The 24,525-nt window shown below is 32.6% G+C and overlaps 1 long non-coding RNA gene across 1 annotated transcript in view; it reads left to right on the top strand.

Annotated features, from left to right (window-relative positions):
• The window catches only part of LOC145269846 (uncharacterized), a 32,401-nt gene extending 8,825 nt beyond the window's left edge, over nt 1-23,576 (top strand). The window contains exon 2 of the long non-coding RNA XR_013865268.1: nt 23,143-23,576. This is a non-coding gene — a long non-coding RNA (uncharacterized LOC145269846). The remainder of the gene's footprint in view (nt 1-23,142) is intronic.
• Nucleotides 23,577-24,525: the final 949 nt, after the last annotated feature.

The following is a 24,525-nucleotide window of genomic DNA, read 5'->3' as shown; positions in this document are numbered from 1 at the left end:
CTTAAGATAAGATAGTGGCTGCCAGAGTATATGTATTGAATGTATATATGGCATCTGTTGTTACAAACCCACGGGCCTTTAGTTCAAAGAGGGATTTCTGCAATCAAAATACCATATATGGAGACAAACAAACAGATTCGCTACATTCCAAAGGCAAGTTTTTTTCTGTTTATAATTTGTTTATTATTTTCTTAAGGTTGACATTACAGATGTGTTTCGTTCACAACCAACAAGCGATTAAAATTATGTCATTTAAATACTCGTGTTTCCACAACTGGTGATGAGTATTCGAGAACGTATATTGAGAAGTCAATTTTAAAATACTTCAGTGTTATACAACAAATTTATTCGAACTAACAACGTGGTATTGCAAAAGACCTGACTCAACATCATCGACCTTGTGATGAAGGTAGTGTCCGAAAACACTAGTAACGACTTATTCAGAGTGCCGATATCGTAGAACCGAACGACTGAACAGGTTTTAATGACCAGTAAGCAAATCTGAAATTGAACTGAACACTACAAAATTCTGAAGGATTGTTACTAGGAACAACTAATCTCGTTTCATCGCAAAACTAAGAAAAAATTGTTCAATCGATAAAAGTTATAAAGTTATAAGTTGATTTTTTTTAAATTAAAACATGACTACTCAGTTTTTCGTTTTTTCCTTGGGTTTCTCTCAAAAAGAAAATTAAATATTGTGACAAACAGAATTTGATTTTCACTTTTTTATGCCAAGAGAAAAAAAGTGAACTTTACTTAAGAGAGGGTTAATTATTTATTTCAAACTTTACCTCAAGACTAACATTTCTTTGAGCGTTAAGAAAAAAGGCTACGTGAAAAACAGTAAATTATATCTTTCACACATTCAACGCGATATACCACTTTTCTTCCCTCCTTTTTAAAAGCGAATAAGAAACAATGAAGTCCGTTTCACATAAATGTGGAGATTTCAGATGGAGTTGCAACAACAAAAAAAACAAGAAAAACTAATGCAACAAAAGCTAAAAATGAAGACATGGGTTAGATATCAGAATGAACAACAGAAAATGGAACAAGTGTTACTGGAACAATAGCAACAAAAACAGATGCGAATAACAAGAGAAAATAGAATTATTACTAAAAACTTTAACAAACAAAACGCAATTTTAAAAACTATTAACAATTTCATTTACGTCTCAGACAAAGAAAAGAATTTCGCTTCATACTTTAGAAGGTATAAGGACTTGTGTAACATAGATAGTGCCGATTGGACGGACTCTAAAAAGGTCCATTTATTGCTTCAAAGGTTGGGATACACAAAACACAACAAATTAGTTGATTACATTTTACCGCGAAAAACAGGTGATCCAGCATTTTCTGAAATCGAAAAACACTTACCAGCCCGAAAACATCGTTATTTCATAAACGATGAAAATGACGGAATTTAACTACGAAAGATGATGAGGACTATTCAAAATTTACATCAATATTCAAGAAACATTCTGACGGTTTTAAGCTCGCTGAATTAATTGCTGTCGATTTCAAATGCCTGATATACGTACAAGGTTTAGTATAAAAAAAAACTCTGAAATTCAATGCAGAGTGTTAACTAAACTAGAAAATGAAGCAAAGGATTTTGTATTTAAAATAAAAGAAGGAAAGTGATTTTCTCATGGAAGAAATAAGATAATTAGGACACATCATCGACAAAAATGGAAGCAGACCGGACATGGAAAGGGCTACAGCGGTAAAGCATATGTCGGCTCTAATAAACATTACTGAATTACAAAGGTGATCATTTTATATTTTAAACTGATTTTTGCTGTTTTATTTTATTTTTAATACAGAGTTTTCAGGCTTCTGCAATCGCAATTTTCTTTTTAAATGATAATACCTTATTTTCTTTTTAAATGATAATACCTTATTTTCGTTTTAAATGATAATACATTATTTTCGTTTTAAATGATAATACCTTATTTTCGTTTTAAATGATAATACCTTATTTTCGTTTTAAATGATAATACCTTATTTTCGTTTTAAATGATAATACCTTATTTTCGTTTTAAATGATAATACCTTATTTTCTTTTTAAATGATAATACTTTATTTTCTTTTTAAATGATAATACTTTATTTTCTTTTTAAATGATAATACCTTATTTTCTTTTTAAATGATAATACATTATTTTCGTTTTAAATGATAATACCTTATTTTCTTTTTAAATGATAATACCTTATTTTCGTTTTAAATGATAATACCTTATTTTCGTTTTAAATGATAATACCTTATTTTCTTTTTAAATGATAATACCTTATTTTCTTTTTAAATGATGATAACTTATTTTCTTTTTAAATGATAATACCTTATTTTCGTTTTAAATGATAATACCTTATTTTCGTTTTAAATGATAATACCTTATTTTCGTTTTAAATGATAATACCTTATTTTCTTTTTAAATGATAATACCTTATTTTCTTTTTAAATGATGATACCTTATTTTCTTTTTAAATGATAATACTTTATTTTCTTTTTAAATGATAATACCTTATTTTCGTTTTAAATGATAATACCTTATTTTCGTTTTAAATGATAATACCTTATTTTCGTTTTAAATGATAATACCTTATTTTCTTTTTAAATGATGATACTTTATTTTCTTTTTAAATGATAATACTTTATTTTCTTTTTAAATGATAATACCTTATTTTCTTTTTAAATGATAATACTTTATTTTCTTTTTAGATGATAATACCTTATTTTCGTTTTAAATGATAATACTTTATTTTCTTTTTAAATGATAATACCTTATTTTCTTTTTAAATGATAATACTTTATTTTCTTTTTAAATGATAATACCTTATTTTCGTTTTAAATGATAATACTTTATTTTCTTTTTAGATGATAATACCTTATTTTCGTTTTAAATGATAATACCTTATTTTCGTTTTAAATGATAATACCTTATTTTCTTTTTAAATGATGATACTTTATTTTCTTTTTAAATGATAATACTTTATTTTCTTTTTAAATGATAATACCTTATTTTCTTTTTAAATGATAATACTTTATTTTCTTTTTAAATGATAATACCTTATTTTCTTTTTAAATGATAATACTTTATTTTCTTTTTAGATGATAATACCTTATTTTCGTTTTAAATGATAATACTTTATTTTCTTTTTAAATGATAATACCTTATTTTCGTTTTAAATGATAGTACTTTATTTTCTTTTTAAATGATAATACCTTATTTTCGTTAAAAACAAAACGTTATGATTAGGAAATGGTGAAAAAAACAAAACAAAATAAGAACCGACAATTTCATAAATAAAATATGAAACATTTTATTTAAGAATTTAGAATGAATTAAAATGAGCTATTTTAAAAACATTCTGGGGTTTCAGACCAGTTAGCCCAAAATATATTTTTCTATGTGTTGTGAGACCGCAACTTACCTGCATCATTGACTCTTTCAGTACTATATTACGATGTAAAATAACACTCCCATGAGGCAGTATTGTAATACTGTAATATCAGCAGAAGTATTGTTGTGTGTACGACTTCCCATAATGTGACACTACTGAATAGTAAGCTCAGCTTACTATTTATCCTATCCTTGTAACCTTTTATTAATATATCTTTCTTACACTTAATCCGTGTTCCGTGTTTCCCTTCTGCGGTCCCAACCTTTGGTTCAACATCAGTGACAACAGAAGGATTTGTGAAACGTTCTCACGCCGAAACCACAATGCCTGACCAGTCCCACATTAATAGCGGAAGAAAGATTCGAGAATTTTATTAAGAATTTCGTCTTCACAGCATCAGTAGCGACAGAGGACTCGTTTAATTCCAACAGCAGTGTTAAAAATGACTACATCAACGATTACATACAAAATAATACGCTGGTTACCAAAATCAGTTCGAGACCTACGGAATATTTAAGATTATTTAAAGTCTGTCCTAACATTATAACGGTCACCCAAACGTATCAAGAACGATGGCTTACACAAAAAAAGTTGTTCACAAAGAAACTGACAAACTCAAGAGCCGAAGTTGAATTTTAACAAATTTCGTGTATAAAATTATTTTTCCCTCAAATTTACCGAGGCGAGTTCTCTTCAAAAGAAAAAACCCAAACATCTAAAAAAAAAAAAAAATCATTTTTCTTATTTCTGTCTGAAAAATATTTGTTCTTTTCTCTCCTCCTCACACTTCTAAATAAAAATTGTCTACAATTACGAAAATCCCCCAGCGAAGAATAAAAAAGTAACTTCTGCTTACCTGCAAATACTTAGGTAAAAGAAAAAAGTTGTCTACAATTGCAAAATCCCTCAGCCCAAAACAGAAAATACCCTGCTTATTTGCAAAAACGAAAAAAATGTCTTTAATTACAAAATTCCTTTCAGCAAAGAACAGAAAAAAACATGCTTATTTGCAAACACTTAGACAAAAAAGTTGTCTACAATTACAAAAATCCTCGAGTGAAGAACAGAAAAAAAACCCTACTAACTTGCAAGCACTTGGACAAGATAAAACTGTTGGGGCCCCCATCATTAGATAATTTTTCTTTTTTTATTTTTGGCTAACCTTTTTTGTGCTAAGGAAAAACAATAACAAAATAATGGAGAAATTTTAAAGGAGGACATTAAAGTTCACGGAAAAAAAGAAAAGAAAAAACTGTCTCAATTTTTTGTGTACATTCCTTTTGCTATCCGAGTCTTCAAAGCAACAATATTTTTTCGATGTCAGTACCTTGTTCATCCTCTTATTCTATAAGAAAACCTCTGTTATTTGAAGATTTTTAAAAAATTAATCGTCCAAATGCTAAAGTATCAGGAACAAAACTTGGAAGAAAAGCAGCTGCTCTACCGACAAAATTCACATGAAAGACAGTAACAATTGTTTATGAAGTTGCATAAACAACTATAATTATAGCCACTTGCACCTGAGAAAACTGAACTACAACTTGAAAAATTACTTGTAAATCCATTGAATGGTTCTAAAAGTTCTGTAAAGGACACGATTTTTTCTCAGAGTACAAGTCACAACTCAATTAAAACATTTGAATACGTACAAGAAACCACAAAACATTGGAGACTATTTACTGGCGCTGTAAATATATTTTCAACGCAGATTGTGAACACTGGCCCAGTAAAAAAGGTACGTCTACTATTAAGTAAACTGAGAACGACCGAACATAGTAGGTTCGTGGATTAATAAAATCAAGAAAACCACAGATTTGGATTTTTCAGAAACTATTAAGCTGCTATCGGAACTATTCAGGCCAAACACAACCTTGTTCAACAAACGATGGAGCTGCCTAAACATAGTCAAGATAACTAGTAAAATTTAATAACGTTGGCAGCATCGGTGAACAAGCTCTGTAAGGATCTCAAACTAGCTTAGCTGACTACCGATAATTTCCAGAGCTTTATATTTGAATAAGGTCTAGTATCAACAAAAAAAAAACACTGAAGCCACACGACTGGTACTGACCAAATGAATAATGATTGACTCTCCAAAAATTAGTAGAGAACTGGCAACGAGTAATTCTCGTCACGTGTGATTCAAAAACGGTCGGGAAATCATGTACGACTCGAATTTAAAAATCAGAGGCAATTCAACCGCCTATTCCCCTCAAAAAGATAAAAGGGAAATTTCATGTTCTAAACCCCGCAATAAATAAAACGCGAATTGGTTCAGGAAACCGCCCGAACCATATCACTATTGTGATAAATATCACTGGACGAAATTCTGTCCAGTCAAAAAGAAAATATATTTTAAAAATAAATAATAAAAATGTTCATAACGTAACTCATTACTGGTACACCAACAAAACAATAGTACAATTAGGCAAGCTCAATCAGACAGTATAGTCGATAGGAATTCAAGAAAATATGTGACTGTTGATATTTTCAATATCTTCATAAAATCCAGCTTGATTCGGATTCCGATACTTTAATCATCAACTTGCATACTTGGTGACAATTAAACAGGCTGGCCTTATAACAGATGGATAAAACAACACAATCGGTAATTGGTGAAAATATTAAAATATTAGGTGAGGTAACCCTTACAGTAAAACTAAACGGGTTACCAAAAAACTGAATGTATACGTACTAAAAACTTCGGAACAAATTGGATAAAAAAATTTCAATCGATGAGATTGCCCAATAAATACCTTACGTCGAAAAATAGAAAGTACAGTGTTCAGATCAATCAAAGGAAACTTAAACAATGATTTCCCCTAGTTTTCGCTGAAGGTGAAGGACGATACACAATCAGTATTCAAGAAGAAACGGATTGTCTCTTTTATTGCTCTAGAGCAGATCAACGTAGAACCACATACATTTGAACAAGCAGGTATTCTGAATGGGCAACATCTACGATCCAGGCAAAAAGAAGTCCAACCAGATACGAATATGCGCAGATTTTCCCACGGGGTTAAACGATGCCTTACAGAATCACCATCATCTTCTCCCAACCTCTAAGGAACCTTCAGATAGAGATGGCTGAAGAATGTTCCAAGTTGCTTTGCATAAACACCCATATAAATACAACGAACTGACTTTGGGGATCAAGGTTGCGCCTGCATTTTTCAACAGGTCATGGATACCATGCTGGGCGGACCTGACTGCGCAACAGCCTATCTGGATAATATACTGTTGACCAGTAAAGCTACGACAGAACATCGCAACCATATAATAAACGTATTCGGGAAGTTGCAAAAATACAAGTTTAAGGTTAAGGAGTCAAAATGTAATACTTAGTTCACATCATAAAGAGACGGTTGTTGGCCGGATCCAGAAAGAGTCAACACGATCAGAAACATGCCGGCCCCATACCGTTCAAGCCTTATAAACCGTTCTTTTACCAAGAACCCTTAAGAACATACAGAATTTGAAAGGGTCTCTCAATGATTTAAAAAGAAAGGGCAAACCATGGTTATGGGCCTCTAAATGTCAAGATGCATTCGAAAAGATAAAGAAAACTCTTACTTCGGATCTCTCTCTCACCCACTATGACCCTAGTCTCGACATGATGCAAGTGATGCAATACGGAATCGGGGCTTGAATTCTCTATAAACTGCCAGATGGATCGCGAAAAGCTGTTGCTACTACGAGCTGAGAAGCAATATTCTCAAATACAGTAGAGTCCCCGGATACGGTATTAAAAATTAGTAACAATATAACAATACAGTACAGTATATAATACCCATGTATAAATAACACCGTAAGTCGGGGGAAAATAACGTAACCAAGCGCCGGAAAACATCGTATTCCACATCGTAACCTGAAAAAAAACCGTATCCTAGTGCCACAGTATCCCGGAGTTCTGCTGTAGAGGAAAAGGTTCTAGGAATGATATTCGCTGTCACAAAATTCACGAATACTTACATGGAAGATGGTTCATACTACAAACAGACCATAAACTCCTGATAACAATCTTTGGTCCAATAAAGGTTTGCTAGTCTATACTGCAAATAGATTGCTTCGTTGATGAACGATGCTTTGGAACTACAACTTCAAGACCGAGTTCCTAACATCTAAAACATTTGCCATGCAGACAGCTTATCGTGACTTATTCCCAAAAATACGGAAGACTCAATCATTGCTACACTAAGGATGAATTGCGAAATAAAAAACATGATCGCGAATACAAAGATTTCCCAGTGACTTTAGCCGACATTAAAAGAGAGTCTCGGGAGAATGAATTCATGCAGTCCATCAAAAAAATTCACAATAAATACCCGAATATGCTTGAAGATTTCTCCATCTGTAATGGCGTGTAGTGATTCCAAACATCCTACAAAGAAACATCCTCAGGGATTTTTACACGGGATATCCGGGGAAGAACCGCTGCTATATGGGGGGGGGGGAGATATATAGAAAACATGATAGAATTTTGCAAGACATGCGCGATTGCAGAAAATCTCGAACTACGACGTGCAAAGCATGACCAAACACAAACCACTCATGGCAGAGAATTCATGTGAATTTTGCAAATACCTCATTGCTGTGGAAAGCTACTTAAAATGACAAAGACCAACCATATACTGCATGATCGGATTTTTAGACATTTTTTTACTATCACTTGATATTTTGTTAACGGATTACGGATAAGTTTACTAGCAGGACCCATTAACATGCGTTGCCCAGTAGAAGCCTAGACCGCAAAAAATAAATAAATAAACTACGGTTGTTGTTGGTGGGCAAAGCCGTTCCTGAATAATTGTGGACACTGGCGACCGGAGCCGAAATGAAATAATCTGGGTTAGGGATTATCACTGTATATGAACTGTTTGCAGTGATTGAAATCCGTAAATAAATAATTTCTTTGGGCATATGACAAAAAAAAATAATAAAGAAGAAAACTGACACTATTCTACCTCATCTTCAAAATCACATTTAATGATATTTACGTAACGGGTAACCTTTTGCCATGACTTGGAATTGTGAATAGAAACTATTTCTTTGTAAATTTTATGCTTTCTTCATACGCGTGTATATTTGAGCTGCATCATAGTTCTTGAACTCATCTAACATTTCTACTTCTTAGAGACTAGAAATCTTTCAGTATAAGAGCTCATTTGCACGTCAAATATTTCGCATTCGGGTTCACCTCATGTTACTTCAGACCGTTCTTCGTTTTTGATTCTCTCTGCTAGGGAACGAAAGTAAGTTGGAGCCAGCAGAAGTGCGATTTGAGTTTTCATACGTCTTGTGCTATGGTAAACTCCCCTGTTATATAGGTACACGTTTGTAACGTTACACAACAGGTTGTAGCCTCAGTCGCAAACTAGGCAAATAATAGCGAAGAACTTCAACTCGCTTTTTCTCGTTGTAACAACGGCATTTAGTTCCTAATTTACCCGCCACACGTGACTTCTTGTTACGGATGTGACGTCGCCTACGTCTCTAAAGTGCTTTCGAACGTCATTCAAGTCTCTAATTGATCATCCTCTCTAACTTGCTCTTTCTCCTCTTTATAGTCTTTTTCTTTATCGTGACGTCATTTCGCGTGCATTTGCATATGCGGGCCCACGCTCTGTTACCCTTTCAGATAATAACCATGAAATTTAAAAATAGAATGACCTAGGATTCCTCCGGACTTAATTTTCCAATTATTAAACGCTAGACATGATGTTTGGTGCTTTGGTCAATATTCGCTAAATGTCTTATATCTTTCTCAGCATATAATGCTAGATGGTAAAATGTGCGTACATAGCTTTATATATATATATATATATATATATATATATATATATATATATATATATATATATATATATATATAAGTGAAAGTGTGTGTGTATGTGTGTGTGCGTGTACATTTCCGTACGCAATAACTCTGTCAATTTAAAGCCTAAAGATTCGAAATTTGATATACAAGGTACTGAGATTTGGAAAATTCGATGTGATTTGTTTTCGGACAGAAATTTGGCGATTAAGGGGTCAAAGTTCAACGATTTGACCTTTGGGAACTCTACCAAACTCCTCCTACAATTTGGGGTCTAAACATGGGAAATTTTAGATATAGATTCCTTGGACATGGATCTAACTTAATAACTTCATTTGAGCCAAAAGGAATAAATTTTAAGGGGTCATAATGGGGGTCAAAGTTAAAACAAATTACCGTTTTCTTTGTTTTGTTTTTTTTTTGTTTTGTTTTTTGCTCAGCATACACATCCAAGCACTCGGGCAACGCCGGGCACCCATTGCTTGTATATATATAAAAATGAACATGTCTGTGTGTGTGTGTGTGTGCGTGCGTGTGTGTGTGTGTGTGTGTGTGTGTGTGTGTGTGTGTGTGTATGTGTGTGTGTGTGTGTGTGTACATTTCCCTACGCAATAACTCTGTCAATGTTTAGACTACAGACTCGAAATTTGATATATAGGGTACTGAGATTTAGGAAAATCGATGTGATCGGTTTTGGGCCAGAGATTTTGGGATTAAGGGGTCAAAGTTCAACGATTTGACCTTTGAGAATTCTACCAAACTCCTCCTACAATTTGGGGTCTAAACATGTGAAATTTTAGATATAGGTTGCTTAGACATGGATCTAACTTAATAACTTCATTTGAGCCCAAAACAATAAATTTTAAGGGGTCATAATAGGGGTCAAAGTTTTTATATAATCGACCGCTGCGGTCACTTCCAAATTACTCAGACAATTTCTGGTCTAAATATTTGAAATTTTACATAAAGGGTATTCAGAGATAGGACAAGCTTTTTCATCAGTTTGGGTCGAAAAATTTTAGTTACAAATATATAAATATATGTATGTATGTCTGTTTGCATGTCTGCCTTAAACTTTCAATAGAGGCGACGGATTTTAGCAAGATCAGTATCGTTTTAAAGTTCGACCTTTCATACGACAAATATCGAAAAATTGGCTACAAACATTAATATCTTCCCCTTCAACTATGCACTTTTCTACAGGGGGGGGGTCGCCGATATTTTTTAAAGTTATCCTCTCCTTTAGATTGTCTAGCCTTAATTTTAAAAAAATGTTGCATCCGGTTTGGCGGTGGTCGTAACAGCATAAGCGTAAGGTTTTACTCTGTTCTTTTCCTCTTTTGCCGTACGTGTTCAAGCCTGCCTTCCTACTATCACTTTTTTTTTTTTTGCTCAACATACACATTCAAACACCCGGGCAACCCCGGGCTGAAATGCTAGTATATATATATATATATATATATATATATATATATATATATATATATATATATATATATTAGCAGGAAGGAAGACACGACGTTGTCCGAGATTGAATGAGTATGAAAGAATGTTAGAGTCGCCTTTTATTGTCATCGAAATCTGTGAAATCGACCATTTTTCCATCAAATCGATATATATATATATATATATATATATGTGTGTGTGTGTGTGTGTGTGTGTGTGTCTGCGTATATTTCCATATGCAATAACTTTGTCAATTTTAAGTCTAAAGATTCGAAAGTTGATATAGGTACTGAGATTTGGGAAAATCGACGTAATCGGGTTTTAGCCAGAAATTTGGCGATTAGGGGGTAAAAGTTCAAATATTTGACCTTTGAGAACTCTACCAAACTCCTCAGACAATTTTGGGTCTGAACACTTGAAATTTTAGATATAGGTTCCTTGGACATGGCTCTAACTTAGTAACTTAAGTTGAGCCCAAAACAATAAATTTTAAGGGGCCATAATAGGGGTCAAAGTTTAAAAAATTGACCTTTTCTTCTTCTTTTTTTTTTTTTTTTTTTTTGCTCAGCATACACCTCCAAACACCCGGGCAACGCCGGGCGCCCATTGCTAGTATATATATATATATATATATATATATATATATATATATATATATATATATATATACAGGGTGACACAAAAAAACGGGCCCCAATTCTAATTAAGCCCCCGTTTCTTAGTGTTTTGTCCGAATGAAATGAAACTTTGGTCATAACTGGTTTATCTTATTCAAAACATCACATCAAAACACTAGGGTCTTTGGCCTTTTTTTCTCTGTTGACTGTAAACTGCTCAGAAAAACAATTGAATGTTCTCTGTTTTTTGGGGTCACCCTGTATATATATATATATATATATATATATATATATATATTACATGGGGGTCACCACTTATCAAGGCCCGGAAGCCACTCAGGGATAAGAGTTATTGCGTGTACAGTAATCAATCAGATAGTATTGTAGTAATCATTAGTATTGGGGGTTTTGATGGAGTGTCTTACTTAAGGGGGCGGTTTGTCAGGAGTTTGTTTATGTTGGATTTGAAGACATCCAAGTTGTAGTCAGGTGGGAAATAGGCAAGCGGCAGAGAGTTCCACTGGCGTGCAGTTCTAAGAAAGAAGCTTTGCTCATGGAATCTACATTTGGATTTAGGCACAGATAAAGAGTGGGGAAAATTATTGTCAGTAGTTTCAGTCAGACAAGTGTTTCTCGTGAAAAATTGGCGAGGCGGGGGGCGAAGGATTGGAGCTCAGACGAGCACCTGCTATGAAAATAACGATAAAACAAAGACAGGCTCACAACGTCTCTTCTGTGGGAGAGAGGTTGCAGGGAAGAGAAAAGGGCATCCCCACTAAACCACGAAGTCTATTTTGTACCCTGTCAAGGCAGGATAGGTTGTTTTTAGCAGCTCCTGCCCAGATGTGGCAGCAGTACTCCATCCTTGGACGTACTTGGCTTTTATACAGATAGAGAATTGCATTAGTAGTGAGATATCTTCTGGAGCGGTAGAAGGATCCCACCATTTTCCCAGCGTCCCTGGCAACAGACTTGATGTACGTGTTCCATTTCAGATCAGGAGTAAAGGTCAAACCCAGAAGCTTGTCAAAACATGGAGCCTCCCCAAGACGAGAGCCATCCATTTCAATTGATGCCAGATGGGGATCAGAGCATTGATGATATAAAGATAGAAGCTTGGTTTTGGATGCATTAAAAGTGATCAGCTTCCTCTTCTCCCATTGTATCACACACTCAAGATCAGAGGAGAGAGAATTAGAGAGAACTTTGTCATTTACGGTCTTTGATGTGTTACCATAGATGGTCGTGTCATCAGCATAGATGTCAACGAATGATGTGTTTTGGAAGATCATTGATGTAGATCAGGAAGAGAGTTGGGGACTCCAGCATTAATACTGTGGGCCTCTGATTTCTGCCCATCAACCACTACTCTTATGAATCTATCAGAGAGAAATGATTTAATGATTGAGAAAATATTTCCAGTAATACTGTAGCTGTAAATCTTGTAACGTAGGCCCTTATGCCATACCTTATACAAGAGCAATTGCCCTGGAAAGGAAACCTTTTTCAAGAGGTTCACTAATCCTATGTGATATAACTATGTGATGTGCTGTAGATCTTGCAGAGCGGAAACCATATTGCATGTCACTAAGAAGGTTGTTTTTCTGTTGAGGTGGTTGACTACGTCTTTATTTAATATGGATTCCAACAACTTACTCATGACACACAGAAGACTTATTGGTCTGTACTGAGAGGGAGATGACTTTTCACCTGAATTCTTAAATACAGGGCATACTGATAAGGTTTTCCAGGGTGTTGGAAAGCATTTCTCCTTAAGGCAACGCTTAAACAGTTTTGTAAGTATGGGAGCAAGTTCTGGTTGAAGCTTTTTTAACACTATAATTGGGATGCCATCAGGGCCAGTTGCTTTACTGGAATCAAGGTTCTTGATTAGCTTGGCGACCTCATGCACAGATATTTGTATGTTGCATAGCGTGCTGTCTGTTATAGGAGGAAATACAGGGAGTTGATGGTCATTGTCGCATAGGGTAGAATTAGCTGCAAAGTTCTTGGCAAATAGTCTGGCCTTATCTGATGCTGACGAGATGACCTCAGGTCTATTGATGATAGTTGGGATAGAACACACGCTTCTGTTCAAGATCCTGTTTGCTATTTGCCAGAACTGGTGGGAACCAAGCCGCTGCTCAGCTAATTTGGATTTAACAGAGTGAGCATATAGCTCTCTTGCATATTCTATTACTCTTTTACAGTGGTTGCTGGCCGTCCTGAAAGCAGCTTTAGTCTCAGTACATCTATTACGTTGGTAGCTATGGAAAAAGTGATTTCTGTGTGCGATGGCAGCATCACATTCAGGGGAGAACCATAACTGGCTGTTAGATTTTTGTTGGAATTTTTTGTGATGGTATGAATCGGTCTATGCCTACAATTAACCATTCGGTCAGGTCTGATACTATAGAGGACACATCCTTTTTAAACATGGAATGCAGAGATAGGTCAGATATGAATGTACGGAAGCTATCCCAGTCAGCCATAGAGTATCGATATACAGTACGGTGGAGAAGTACGTCTGAGGACTTATTACATTTCATTTTTATCTTAACTTCTACAACAGAGTGGTCAGATGATCCCAGAGGAGATAGAACGGAACATGAACACAGCTCAGGGGAAGTTGTGATGAAAAGGTTTAGAAGGCTTGCATATTGATCGGGTGTATTGGCCCCACGGGTGGGTTTGTGAACAATCTGAGTGAGGTCATAAGCAATGGCAAAATCATGACAAAATCTCCCCTCGTCATCGGTTTTATTTGAGTGGGCCAGCCATTCCACATCATGGGCATTGAAGTCATCGCAAATGTGAATGTTCGCCGAAGGATGAGCAGACAGGATGTGGTCAATTTTCTCAGATATGCTCTTAAAGATAGTAACCCCACTGTTGTGGGGGCGATAGATGGCAAATATAAATGCAGTGGTGTAAGCTAGTGCAACCCGGAAGCACATATTAGGTAAATTAGGGTCTTCTCTGGAGATATCCCTACCACATGGAAAGCCATCTTTGATGTAGGCACATATTCCATGCCCATGGCGATCTTGGGGGTCAGGTTTAGATGTTAAGTTGGAGTATCCTTAAATTATGAATTCGTCTAGAGAAGTGGTTTGCCCTATGCCAGTTTCACTTAGAAAGAATATGTCCGGTTTCGTCTCCTGTAATTGTGTCTCAACCTCTGGAAGGTTGGAACGTAGACCTCTGATGTTGGAGAAGGAGACATGGTAGTAGGGGTCTACGTTGGTGGATGGGGTTCTAGGTTTATTCGTGTTTCTTTTTTGGATATTTGTCATGATTAAGGTTTTGGGGTTTGTGGAGAAAGTCGGTAGACTTGGTTGAAGCAGGACAGGGAGGCAAAATAAGAGAGAAAAAGACTAGAAAAATTTTTCTTTGTGTGACACATGATAAGGTAAAGCCGTAACAATTACCCACTAGTATGGCATCGAGAGACCCTACCAGAAATTACTGTATGGTCCAGAATCCATTCACCAAATGGCAATACAGCAGCTCCAGTACTTTGCACCTGCTGATAGGACAGCCTCCTTAGTGGTTAATCCAAGGATCGGGTCCCTGACTATCAGGCGGGTAACGTCAGCCAAGATGAAAGGTTTACCCCCAGCACCCTTACTAGTGACATGACAACAAGGATAGACATAAACACAGAAATTTTCCGACATCTCAGGCTACTCTTTATAAAGTACTACCGACCTAGAAGGCAGTACTACCGACCTAGAAAGCAGCGTTATATATATATATATATATATATATATATATATATATATATATATATATTATATATATATATTATATATATATTATATATATATTATATATATATATTATATATACATAATATATAAATATATATATATATATATATATATATATATATATAAAAATGTAAAGTTGGTTCGTTCTAAAGAAATAAAACCATGTTTATACGTTACCAATTTATTTGAAATTTTCAGACAACCAATTTTTAGAGTCGAGGTATGTTTTTATGTTATTAAAATAAATTTACCTAATTAAAATCAAAATATTAAATAAAATAAATATATTTATTTATCGGTTCTGCGAATCTGTTCTGTTGATAAAACTGAACTTCCGGTTCGATTCATTTCACAGCCACGATTTGACGAAAGGTTTAATTTTCTGTTAACTCGATAAGTAAAAAAACAAAAACAAAAAAAAAAACATATTTCATTTGTTTATCTTCCAAATTTTTTAATTTACACATCTTTTCTTTATTATATAAGGCCAAAAAAAAAAAAGTTTGTTGCTTGCTTTTGAGTTTTTTTTTTTTTCTATATAAGATTACTCATGCAGAGAGTGATCCGTGCTGAAATAATGTTATTATTTAAAAAGTCATTCTTAACATGGGGAGGTAAGGATGTTTTGTACCTATTCTGTACTTTAACCTTACAATTGAATAAATAAAAAATCAAAAAAATCGTAAAACGTTATTTAAACGTGGAAATATGATTTTAAAAAATAGCGCGGCCGCGGCTCTCTGCATTAGTACCATTTTTATTTATTGTTGTTGTTTCACGAATTTTCGGCCAACTATTCCTCTGGCCTTCATGAAAAGAAGTCCTTTTATAAATGTTCAGTAACTTTTTCCTTTTATTATTCTTAAAGAGTAAAACTTTTCTTATTCATGAAAGGAGTTAAGCCTACGTAAATAAATAAATGTTTGTACACGTGACAAATTATCAATAAATGGTTTAGTTACTTTTTTTAAAAAATGTTTGTAAAAGTGCGAAAGGCGACGTTACGTTGTACAAACATTACTCCCATGCTTTATTTCTATACTTATAGGTTTTTGGAATTTTTTTTCACTGGATTATTATTGATTGGACACTAATTAAACAGATTATTAAAAAAAAAATGTAAAAAAGAAATCATTATTTCGACATTTGAAAGTGGTGCTGTGCTCACTTTTTAGTTACAACGTTCTGATAAATCAGTCACCCATTTTGTAAGCAATAAAAACGCGGTATACCAAAACCATAGAAAGTAAAAATAATGAGTCTCTACCGCATTTGTAAGTCAGAAATATATTTGTTTCTCAAAGAAAAAAAATAGAGAGAACAGGACTTTTTTTAATTGTTTTCATGAAAATAAAGTTTCGAGATTTTTATTTTTATTTTTATTTTTTACTTATCATAACAAAAAAAACACACAGTTTGTGTGTGTGTTTTTTTTAATTGTTTTTGTGAAAGGTGAGTTTTTTTTCAAAACTTTTGTTTTGTTTCTTTTTAATTTTTTAAAAGTATTATAAATTTCACTAACATGCTGGAGAAATGTTTAATAATTTGGTATTTTTTTAGATTAGGTCCACCTCCACAATTTTCCTTTCAATGACGACATTTATAGGTTTCCGAGTATGCTGAACACGCAAATTGCATTGAAATTTTGCGGAAATAAATAGTTGTATTATGCATTGTATTCTTCGGCGGCCATCTTTTTACGTGCACACGCGCCATAAACAAATAGACACACGTAAAAAGATGGCCGCCAAAGATTACAATGCATAATACAACTTTTTATATCTTGATAACTACTTATTTCTGCAAAATTTCGATGCGATTTTCGTATTCAGCATAGTCGAAAACCATTTCAAGTCGTCATTTAAAAGAAAATTGAGGAGGTGGAGTGGACCTAATCTAAAAATTTACCAATAATTTTTAATCCCGTACGCCTCCCGATACATTGCTTCGTCAACATGCGACCATTTTATATCTCCCGAAGACACTTCCGTATTTAGAAAAAATAAATAAATAAATAAATAAATAAAAAGTGACCGATTTACCAGAACATGGTAACTAAAAAGTGAGTATCCCTTTCAAATGTTGAAATGTTTTTTTTTTTTTCAATTTTTTTTCATAATCTGGTTAGTGTTCAATCAATAATAATCCAGTGAAAAAATTTCAAAAAACCTATCAGTATAGAAACTCCACCACGTAAGTAAATAAATAAAAAATGTTACGTGCGCATGCGTAGCAGTATCAGAATTTTTGTAGGAATTTTTGACACCCCTAACACGAAACTGCGAATACAATATAAACATCTCGGAATTTCTCTGTTAAAAGTGGGTTATTTATTTTATTTATGGATTATACTTCCAAAATAAACTATTACAGTTGTTTTAAAAGTAATAGAAATATTTTTTTTTTTAAAACATTAATGAATTTTCCGAACTCAATATTTTTCAATTTTTAAACTCAATATTTTTCAATTTTTAAATTTTAAAAATCTATCAAAATTTTTCTATTGATTCTATTTTTACGATATTCTCAGGGTCAATGTGAAATTTTATGTTCTTTCCAATAAATCGAATATAATATTTTAGACAAACGTTTTTTTTTTTAAATTCACGACCCCCCCCCCATACCAATTTTTAAGTGTCTATTAAAAAGTAAATACTTAATTTAGTAACCCGAAAGTAAATATTTAATTTACTCACAAATTGAAGAGAAAAGGTCAATACATAATATATTCAAATTAAAAAAAAAAACATAGTGTTCTTTTAGAATTTTACCTGTAAAGTTTGAAGTTTAAAACCTTTTTTTTAAACCACGTTATTTGTTTTTTCTTTTCTTTTTTTTTAATGGAACCTTGGTCCTTGCTCCTTTAATTGAAAAAAAAAATTAGGGCTTGAATTACATTTTTCGAGGAGTTATAAGCTTGGAAAGACAGGGGGTCGAATAATTCACGCCTCCCATTTTGTAAATGTCTAATAATAATTAATTTAGAACCCGATAAGTACATAATTATTTACTCACAAATTGAAGAGAAAAGGTCAATACATAACATAATATATTCAAATTTAAAACAAAAAAAACATAGTGTTCTTTTAGAATTTTACCTGTAAAGTCCGGCTGTTAAATGGAAAATAGTCCCAGAGTTCAGGGGTTATTACCATGCAAAAGAAATCAAACAAAAAACTTTTTAGCCAAGAAACAGAAAAATGCCCCTCTCTCAGGTGGCCAGAAAGTGGGTGCTCATTCTAAGTTAAATTTACATTGAAAAGTGATCACCCACTTTTCGAAAAAGTAATTTCATGAATGTCATGAAAACTTTTTTTTTGCTACGTAAACGGTTTGCAGATTCGTTTTTAGCACACCGAAATCTACAATAAAATATTTCGTTATATATGAACGTGAAACGGGCCTTAAAGTGAAATAATACCGGATTTTTTTTGAGCAGATTTGCCGTTTAGTTGTACAAATATCCTCAAACCAGGTAATCATTAAAAGGGACTTTTAAAAGTCGTCACCTGTATCGAGCAAAAGTTTAAAACCACGATTATATGCCAGCCTACATCATGGTAACATATATTGAGTGAGTTCCTAACAGTATTTTTAGTTTAAACTCATTTTCCCAAAATTTCCCCAAACTTAACATGTTCGATACAGTCTGCCGCCATTTGTATTTTTCAGATATACCGATAAACATTGAATGTTTTTGAACCGATTATACATTACATAAAAACACTAAAATCTTATCCAGTTAGGTAGAACACTTACTTTTCTTGCCTTTGATAACATTTATTTGTTATATATTTATTTTTTGACAACTTCTTTGTATCTGTGTTTAGTAATATAAACCCTTTTCATTTAATGTAACGTTTAGTCGGCTCGAAAAACAGTGTTTATTGGTGTATTTGAAAGCTACAAATGGAGGTGGACACTGTTGATTACTTTAAGTTAGAGAAAGTGAGTTAAAACTAAAAAAACTATACAAAATACTGTCAGAAACCTATCCATTATGCCAGCCTATGTCATGGTAACATATGTTCGGTGAGTTTCAGACACTGTTTTGTATAGTTTTTAGTTTTCAACTTACTTTCCCAAACTTAACGTATTCAACAGAATTCGCGACCATTTCTGTTTTTTGAGCCAATTAAACATTTTACATTACATAAAAACACTAAACAATTATCCAATTAGGTAGAAACGTAAATTACCTTACCTTTGCTTTCATTTATTTGTTTTTGGACGACTTTTTCGAATCTGTGTATAGTAACCCCCCTCCCCCCACCATCAACCAAATATTAATTACTAAATCACATTTTTTAAAACAAAAAAAAAAAGCATTTAGCGTTTCAACATTTTTGCTACGTTCGGCTTCATCCACTGATTGTTGGTCAAGTCCAAAACATGAATGATTGACAGAAACTCTCGAGGATCCAGATCAAATTCTGCAAGAGCACCATTTTTTTCAGTTTCGCCTTCTTTTTCACTTTTTGCAGTAGATTGCTGTACTAATATAAGAAACATGCATTTTCTCTTTTATTAAATTTTTCCATTACACCAAATTGAGCCACTGCAACGCGTGGCAGGGTACAGCTAGTATATATATATAAATGTAACTCTTGGTTCGTTCGTAATTAATAGTCTTAATAACCACTGGACGGATGGCTTCCACATTTTGGTATAACATGTTTACGGTACGCATGCGTGTTTCTATATATCTCTTTGTAATTATAACATTATACGTAATTTTTCTATAATAAATATTTAGTTTTCTTTGTACGGATGGGCCATTTTTTTTATTTGGGGACAATTATTTCACACCGCGATTTATCACGTGATATCAGTAAACGGAACTTTTATATACCAAATTGACTTTTTTCGTTTAAAAATGGAATTATTTCTCTTTCGTTAATATATATATTTTTTAATATTTCGTGTTTTATATATATAAAGTACAATTGTTGAATGTTATTTTCTTGATTATATTTGTTTGGGAGAAGCACAATTAAAAAAATAGATTAAAACGGAGCGAAATTTAAATTTCCATTCCATTTTTACTCTTTATGAATATTAAAAGAAAAATTACTAAACATTTATTAATAATGCCTCACTTTTACAGAAATTTGTTTTTAAATTTGTTAAATGACGACTTTTATCGACTTTTTTTAATAGCATTTGCGGATGGGTATGCTGACATTTGTTTTAATTTCTTTTTAAATGACTTTTTATCGACTTTCTTTTTTTAATAGCATTTGCGGATGGGTAAAAAAACATTTATTGATAATTCTCACTTTCACAAATATTTTTAACAAATAAATTTGATCAAAGTCAAGATACCGTGAAATTGTCAGTAAATGGCTTAGTTATTTTTTTCGTTTTCCGCAAATGCTATTAAAATAAAAGTCATTTAAAAAGAAATTAAAAAACAAATGTCAGCATACCCATCCGCAAATGCTATTTAAAAAAAAAGTCGACAAAAGTTGTCATTTAAAAAGAAATTTAAAAACAAATGTCTATAAAAGTGATGCATTATTAGTAAATGTTTAGTAATTTTTATTTTAATATTCATAAAGATTAACACTTTTTTTCAAAATAAATAATGTGACAAATAATCGTTTAGTTACTACGACAACGTCAGTAAATAAAAAAAAAGTGTTACGTGCGCTTGCGTCAGAAAGGGAGCGATGCGTGCGTGTTTTTTATGCTGGTCGCCATTGAACTCAACGCCCAAGGAGTACCAAATTCTGTTTTCCAAAAGAAACATTTACTTTCTTTAAAAAAAGTGCAAGTTTTCTTGAAAAAAAAAACTTTCACCTAACAATTTATGGCAAAAATAGCGACCCATAAAAATCTGGGGTGCTTCTACACTTTATTGCCGAAATTGGAGACGCAATTTTTTTTCACGCACTTGTTATCCAAATCTAGGGGAGACATCATTATATGGCCGAATGGTTGCTTCCGGAAAGGGAAAGAATAAATTTACCAAAATTTACATTTATTACTTCTGGAAACATTAAATTAAACAAAAATGATCATTTATTACTTCCAGACACTTGGTAAACCGATATTACTGGAGAAAATGAATCTTGACAATTCAAAAAAATGTTTAAAATTATTTATTTGTTCGAAAAACAAAAACAAAAAAAAAAAACTATTTTATAAAAGTCCAATGTTGCTTTAAAAGTAAATAAAGAAAGTGAAAGAGAACATATATCCGCAATTGTTTAATTGGAAATGTTTCGATTTAATTGATGAGAACGGGAAAGTTTTTCATGGAACAATTTTTTTTTTTTTATTTAAAACAAAAAATGACATATTCATAATAGTTTAACCTGAGCGAGCACCATTTGAAAACCAAAACATTTATTAGTTTGGTTTTTTTTTTTGTTGTTTGTTTATTTTTTCGTTTTTGTGTTTTGTTTTTTGGGGGATTTCTTTTCGAACAAATAAATAATTTTAAATATTTTTTGAAGTGTCAAGATTCATTTTCTCCAGTAATATCGGTTTACCAAGTTTGCAACTTTATATATATATATATATATATATATATATATATATATATATATATATATATATATATATATATAATTATTTTTTTACTATAATAATTAAATGCCTACAGACACTAGTGTTTCATCCTTTCGGGATTCTTCAGTGCAGGGTGTCACGATTAACACCAGCCGAACGATTCGAACCCCGCGACACGAGACATCTCTGGCTCGATTAGCGGAGACCGTATCCATTCGGCTACCATTAACCGCGTGAAATAGCGTTGAATTTTAAACATTTTAATTTAAATGTTCATTACGTCAGTCAGACAGTGATCTAATCGTTATACGATGATCTATGCATAAGAGCTAAATTGACCGATATATATATATATATATATATATATATATATATATATATATATATATATATAATTCTTAACTTTTATGAAAAACATATAATTATAACCTTATATTTAAACCAAATTCAGATTTATAATTTTATTCTATTTTTTATTCTCAACCCATATTACTTTTCTGATCAAGTAAATATTTTCCTTTTTATTTTAATTTTTCCAGATACATCTGCCTTAGTTAAAAATTGCTAGGTTTATTTATGGTGTCTGTTACATAGAAAAAAAAACACTCAATACTTTTGCTGATGAGGAGACTTTGTTTTTAAAAAACTATATGTCAAAATTATTTTCCGTGGCTTAATGTCTATCACAATAAAAACATTGTTTCCGAAACGATCGTACAAATTATTGACTTTGTTGTTGTCCCTTCTTATGAAACAGATTTTTAATTTTTAATTCTAATTTGAATTTTAAATTATCAATCACATTACTAAATATTAAAGTAGCTCTAGGATATTTGCCTATCGAGCTTATTATATATCTGAATTACAACGAGCACTGTTCTTTCTTGTTGGTTAGTTGGTTGGTTGTTTTTGTTTTACGGCATATCAACCTTTTTTGGGTTATTTAATGCCGAATCCAAAGATTTTGACGAAAAATTTTTAATAGAATGTATTTGTTGTTTTCACGTCGGTTTCTATTTAACCCATAGTTGGGACCCTAACAGGTACTACCACTCCGGGTTAGAGTGGATCTGGGAGCAATGGTAATCAAAGGGTGGCTCCACACTCCCCAAAGCCCACAAGCTGGGGCCTCACCACTGGATATAGTTTAAGGTCATATCCAGGACCGTTCTTTCTTGTATTTTAATTAAATTAGTAATTTTATTTTCACATTAAAATACACTCTGCTCTTTAGACTAATGTTCTACCCCCTTTAAATTTTATATATATATATATATATATATATATATATATATATATATATATATATATATATATATATATATATATAGCTAAGGATCAATAAAACATGCAACTGAAATTTTGGTTTATTTTTATTTTGTTTTCATTTTTCTTTTTACTTACTCTTATATGCATCCATATTTGCATCATTTTCATGCATATAATACATATCTTATATCCATTCAGGTTGACTTTTATTCAGAACAGATGATATTTGTAATTATTGTTTAAACTATTGTTCATGTATCTTTTTTTCTTCTTTTTACCTTTTTTTTTTTTTTTGACAGGATGACACGAATTATCTGGCTAGTATTATTCGGTCTGATCACACTCTCAGGAAACAACTGTTGGAACCGCAAGAGAATACGAAGAGCTCTTCCCGAGGTTTATTATGACAATAACGAGAGAAGCACACAGGCTATGTACATACCCGGACTAAAGGCAAACACGAGTTGCCAAGTTACATGTAGCTATTGCACGGTGCTACCTTTGCGAACCAATTGCTCTAGAACGCATTGCCAAAATCCTAGTAGTTACAACCTATGTTTGATTGAACAAGCTTATTCTTTGGTGATGAATGAACCAAGCCCAAAACATACTTGAAGTTTTTCCACGGAGAATGCTGAACATAAGAAGAAATGATAATGCTTTGCATTGGATTAAATAGAATTTCCTTGGCCGACATGTCAATTATATAATCCAATAAAGTTCTTTAACAATTCTTATGCGTTCTAAATTTTTTAAATGAGGGCTGATTGTTTATCTTATTTGTGTTGATCGGACTATCGTTCTCATCTTGGGTATTATATGTGCAGCATGTCGATCGGATTAGCTTATTACATATGGAAAGAAAAAGGAACATATTTCCCTTTGTGGAACAACGTAAAAATAATTGACATGAGTGCAAGATAGAGAGTAAAACGACTCAAAAAAAAAAGCAGTAGATATGCTATAAAAGAAAAATTACTAAGCAGAACAAGCTTAGGAATTAATAGCATTTAGGAACTCCCTATTGATCTTTATTCGTCAACCAATTTTTTCATGCATACGAAACCACAGCCAAAAAACGGAGAACAACTCCAAGAATATGATAATATCTACAGAGACAGTAACTTTCTAAATTACTAAGCAGAACAAGCTTAGGAATTAATAGCATTTAGGAACTCGCTATTGGGGTTATTTGTGCAACGTTCCGGTCGGATTAGCTTTTGACTGTCCTCGGGCATGTTGGTTGTTGCTTTTCCAAACAACAACCAAAATGCCTGAGGACGATCGAAAGCTAATCCGATCAAATAGAAATAAAGATAAAATACTAATTATGAACAGGATAAATGCAACTGTAGATCCCGTATAATCTGCCGACTTCAAAATAAATGTCTAATCAATTTGCAAAAGAAAAAATCAAATAATAAGAAATAGATTTCAAAACCATGTATTATGACCGTTCAAAAAAAAAAAAAAAAAACAGAATGAAAAGGAAACCAATACTGGGAACTCAAAGAAAGTTGACGTTCGCCGATAGTCGAATGGAAAATAGTAAGACAAGCAAGTACATATAGAGACCTAGATGATCCAGTTAGAGTATGCCTAAATGAAAAAGAAAAGGACAAGATATTCTAGTAAAAAATATTAATAAATTTTTAACTTAAAATATTGCAGCATTAAGAATT

The sequence above is a fragment of the Euprymna scolopes genome, chromosome 4 (assembly GCF_053919585.1).
Source record: "Euprymna scolopes isolate OS-2025 chromosome 4, ASM5391958v1, whole genome shotgun sequence".
In the NCBI taxonomy this organism is placed as follows: domain Eukaryota; kingdom Metazoa; phylum Mollusca; class Cephalopoda; order Sepiida; family Sepiolidae; genus Euprymna; species Euprymna scolopes.
The sequence above is the reverse complement of the archived record's forward strand: the minus strand, read 5'-3'. Positions and strand labels throughout refer to the sequence as shown.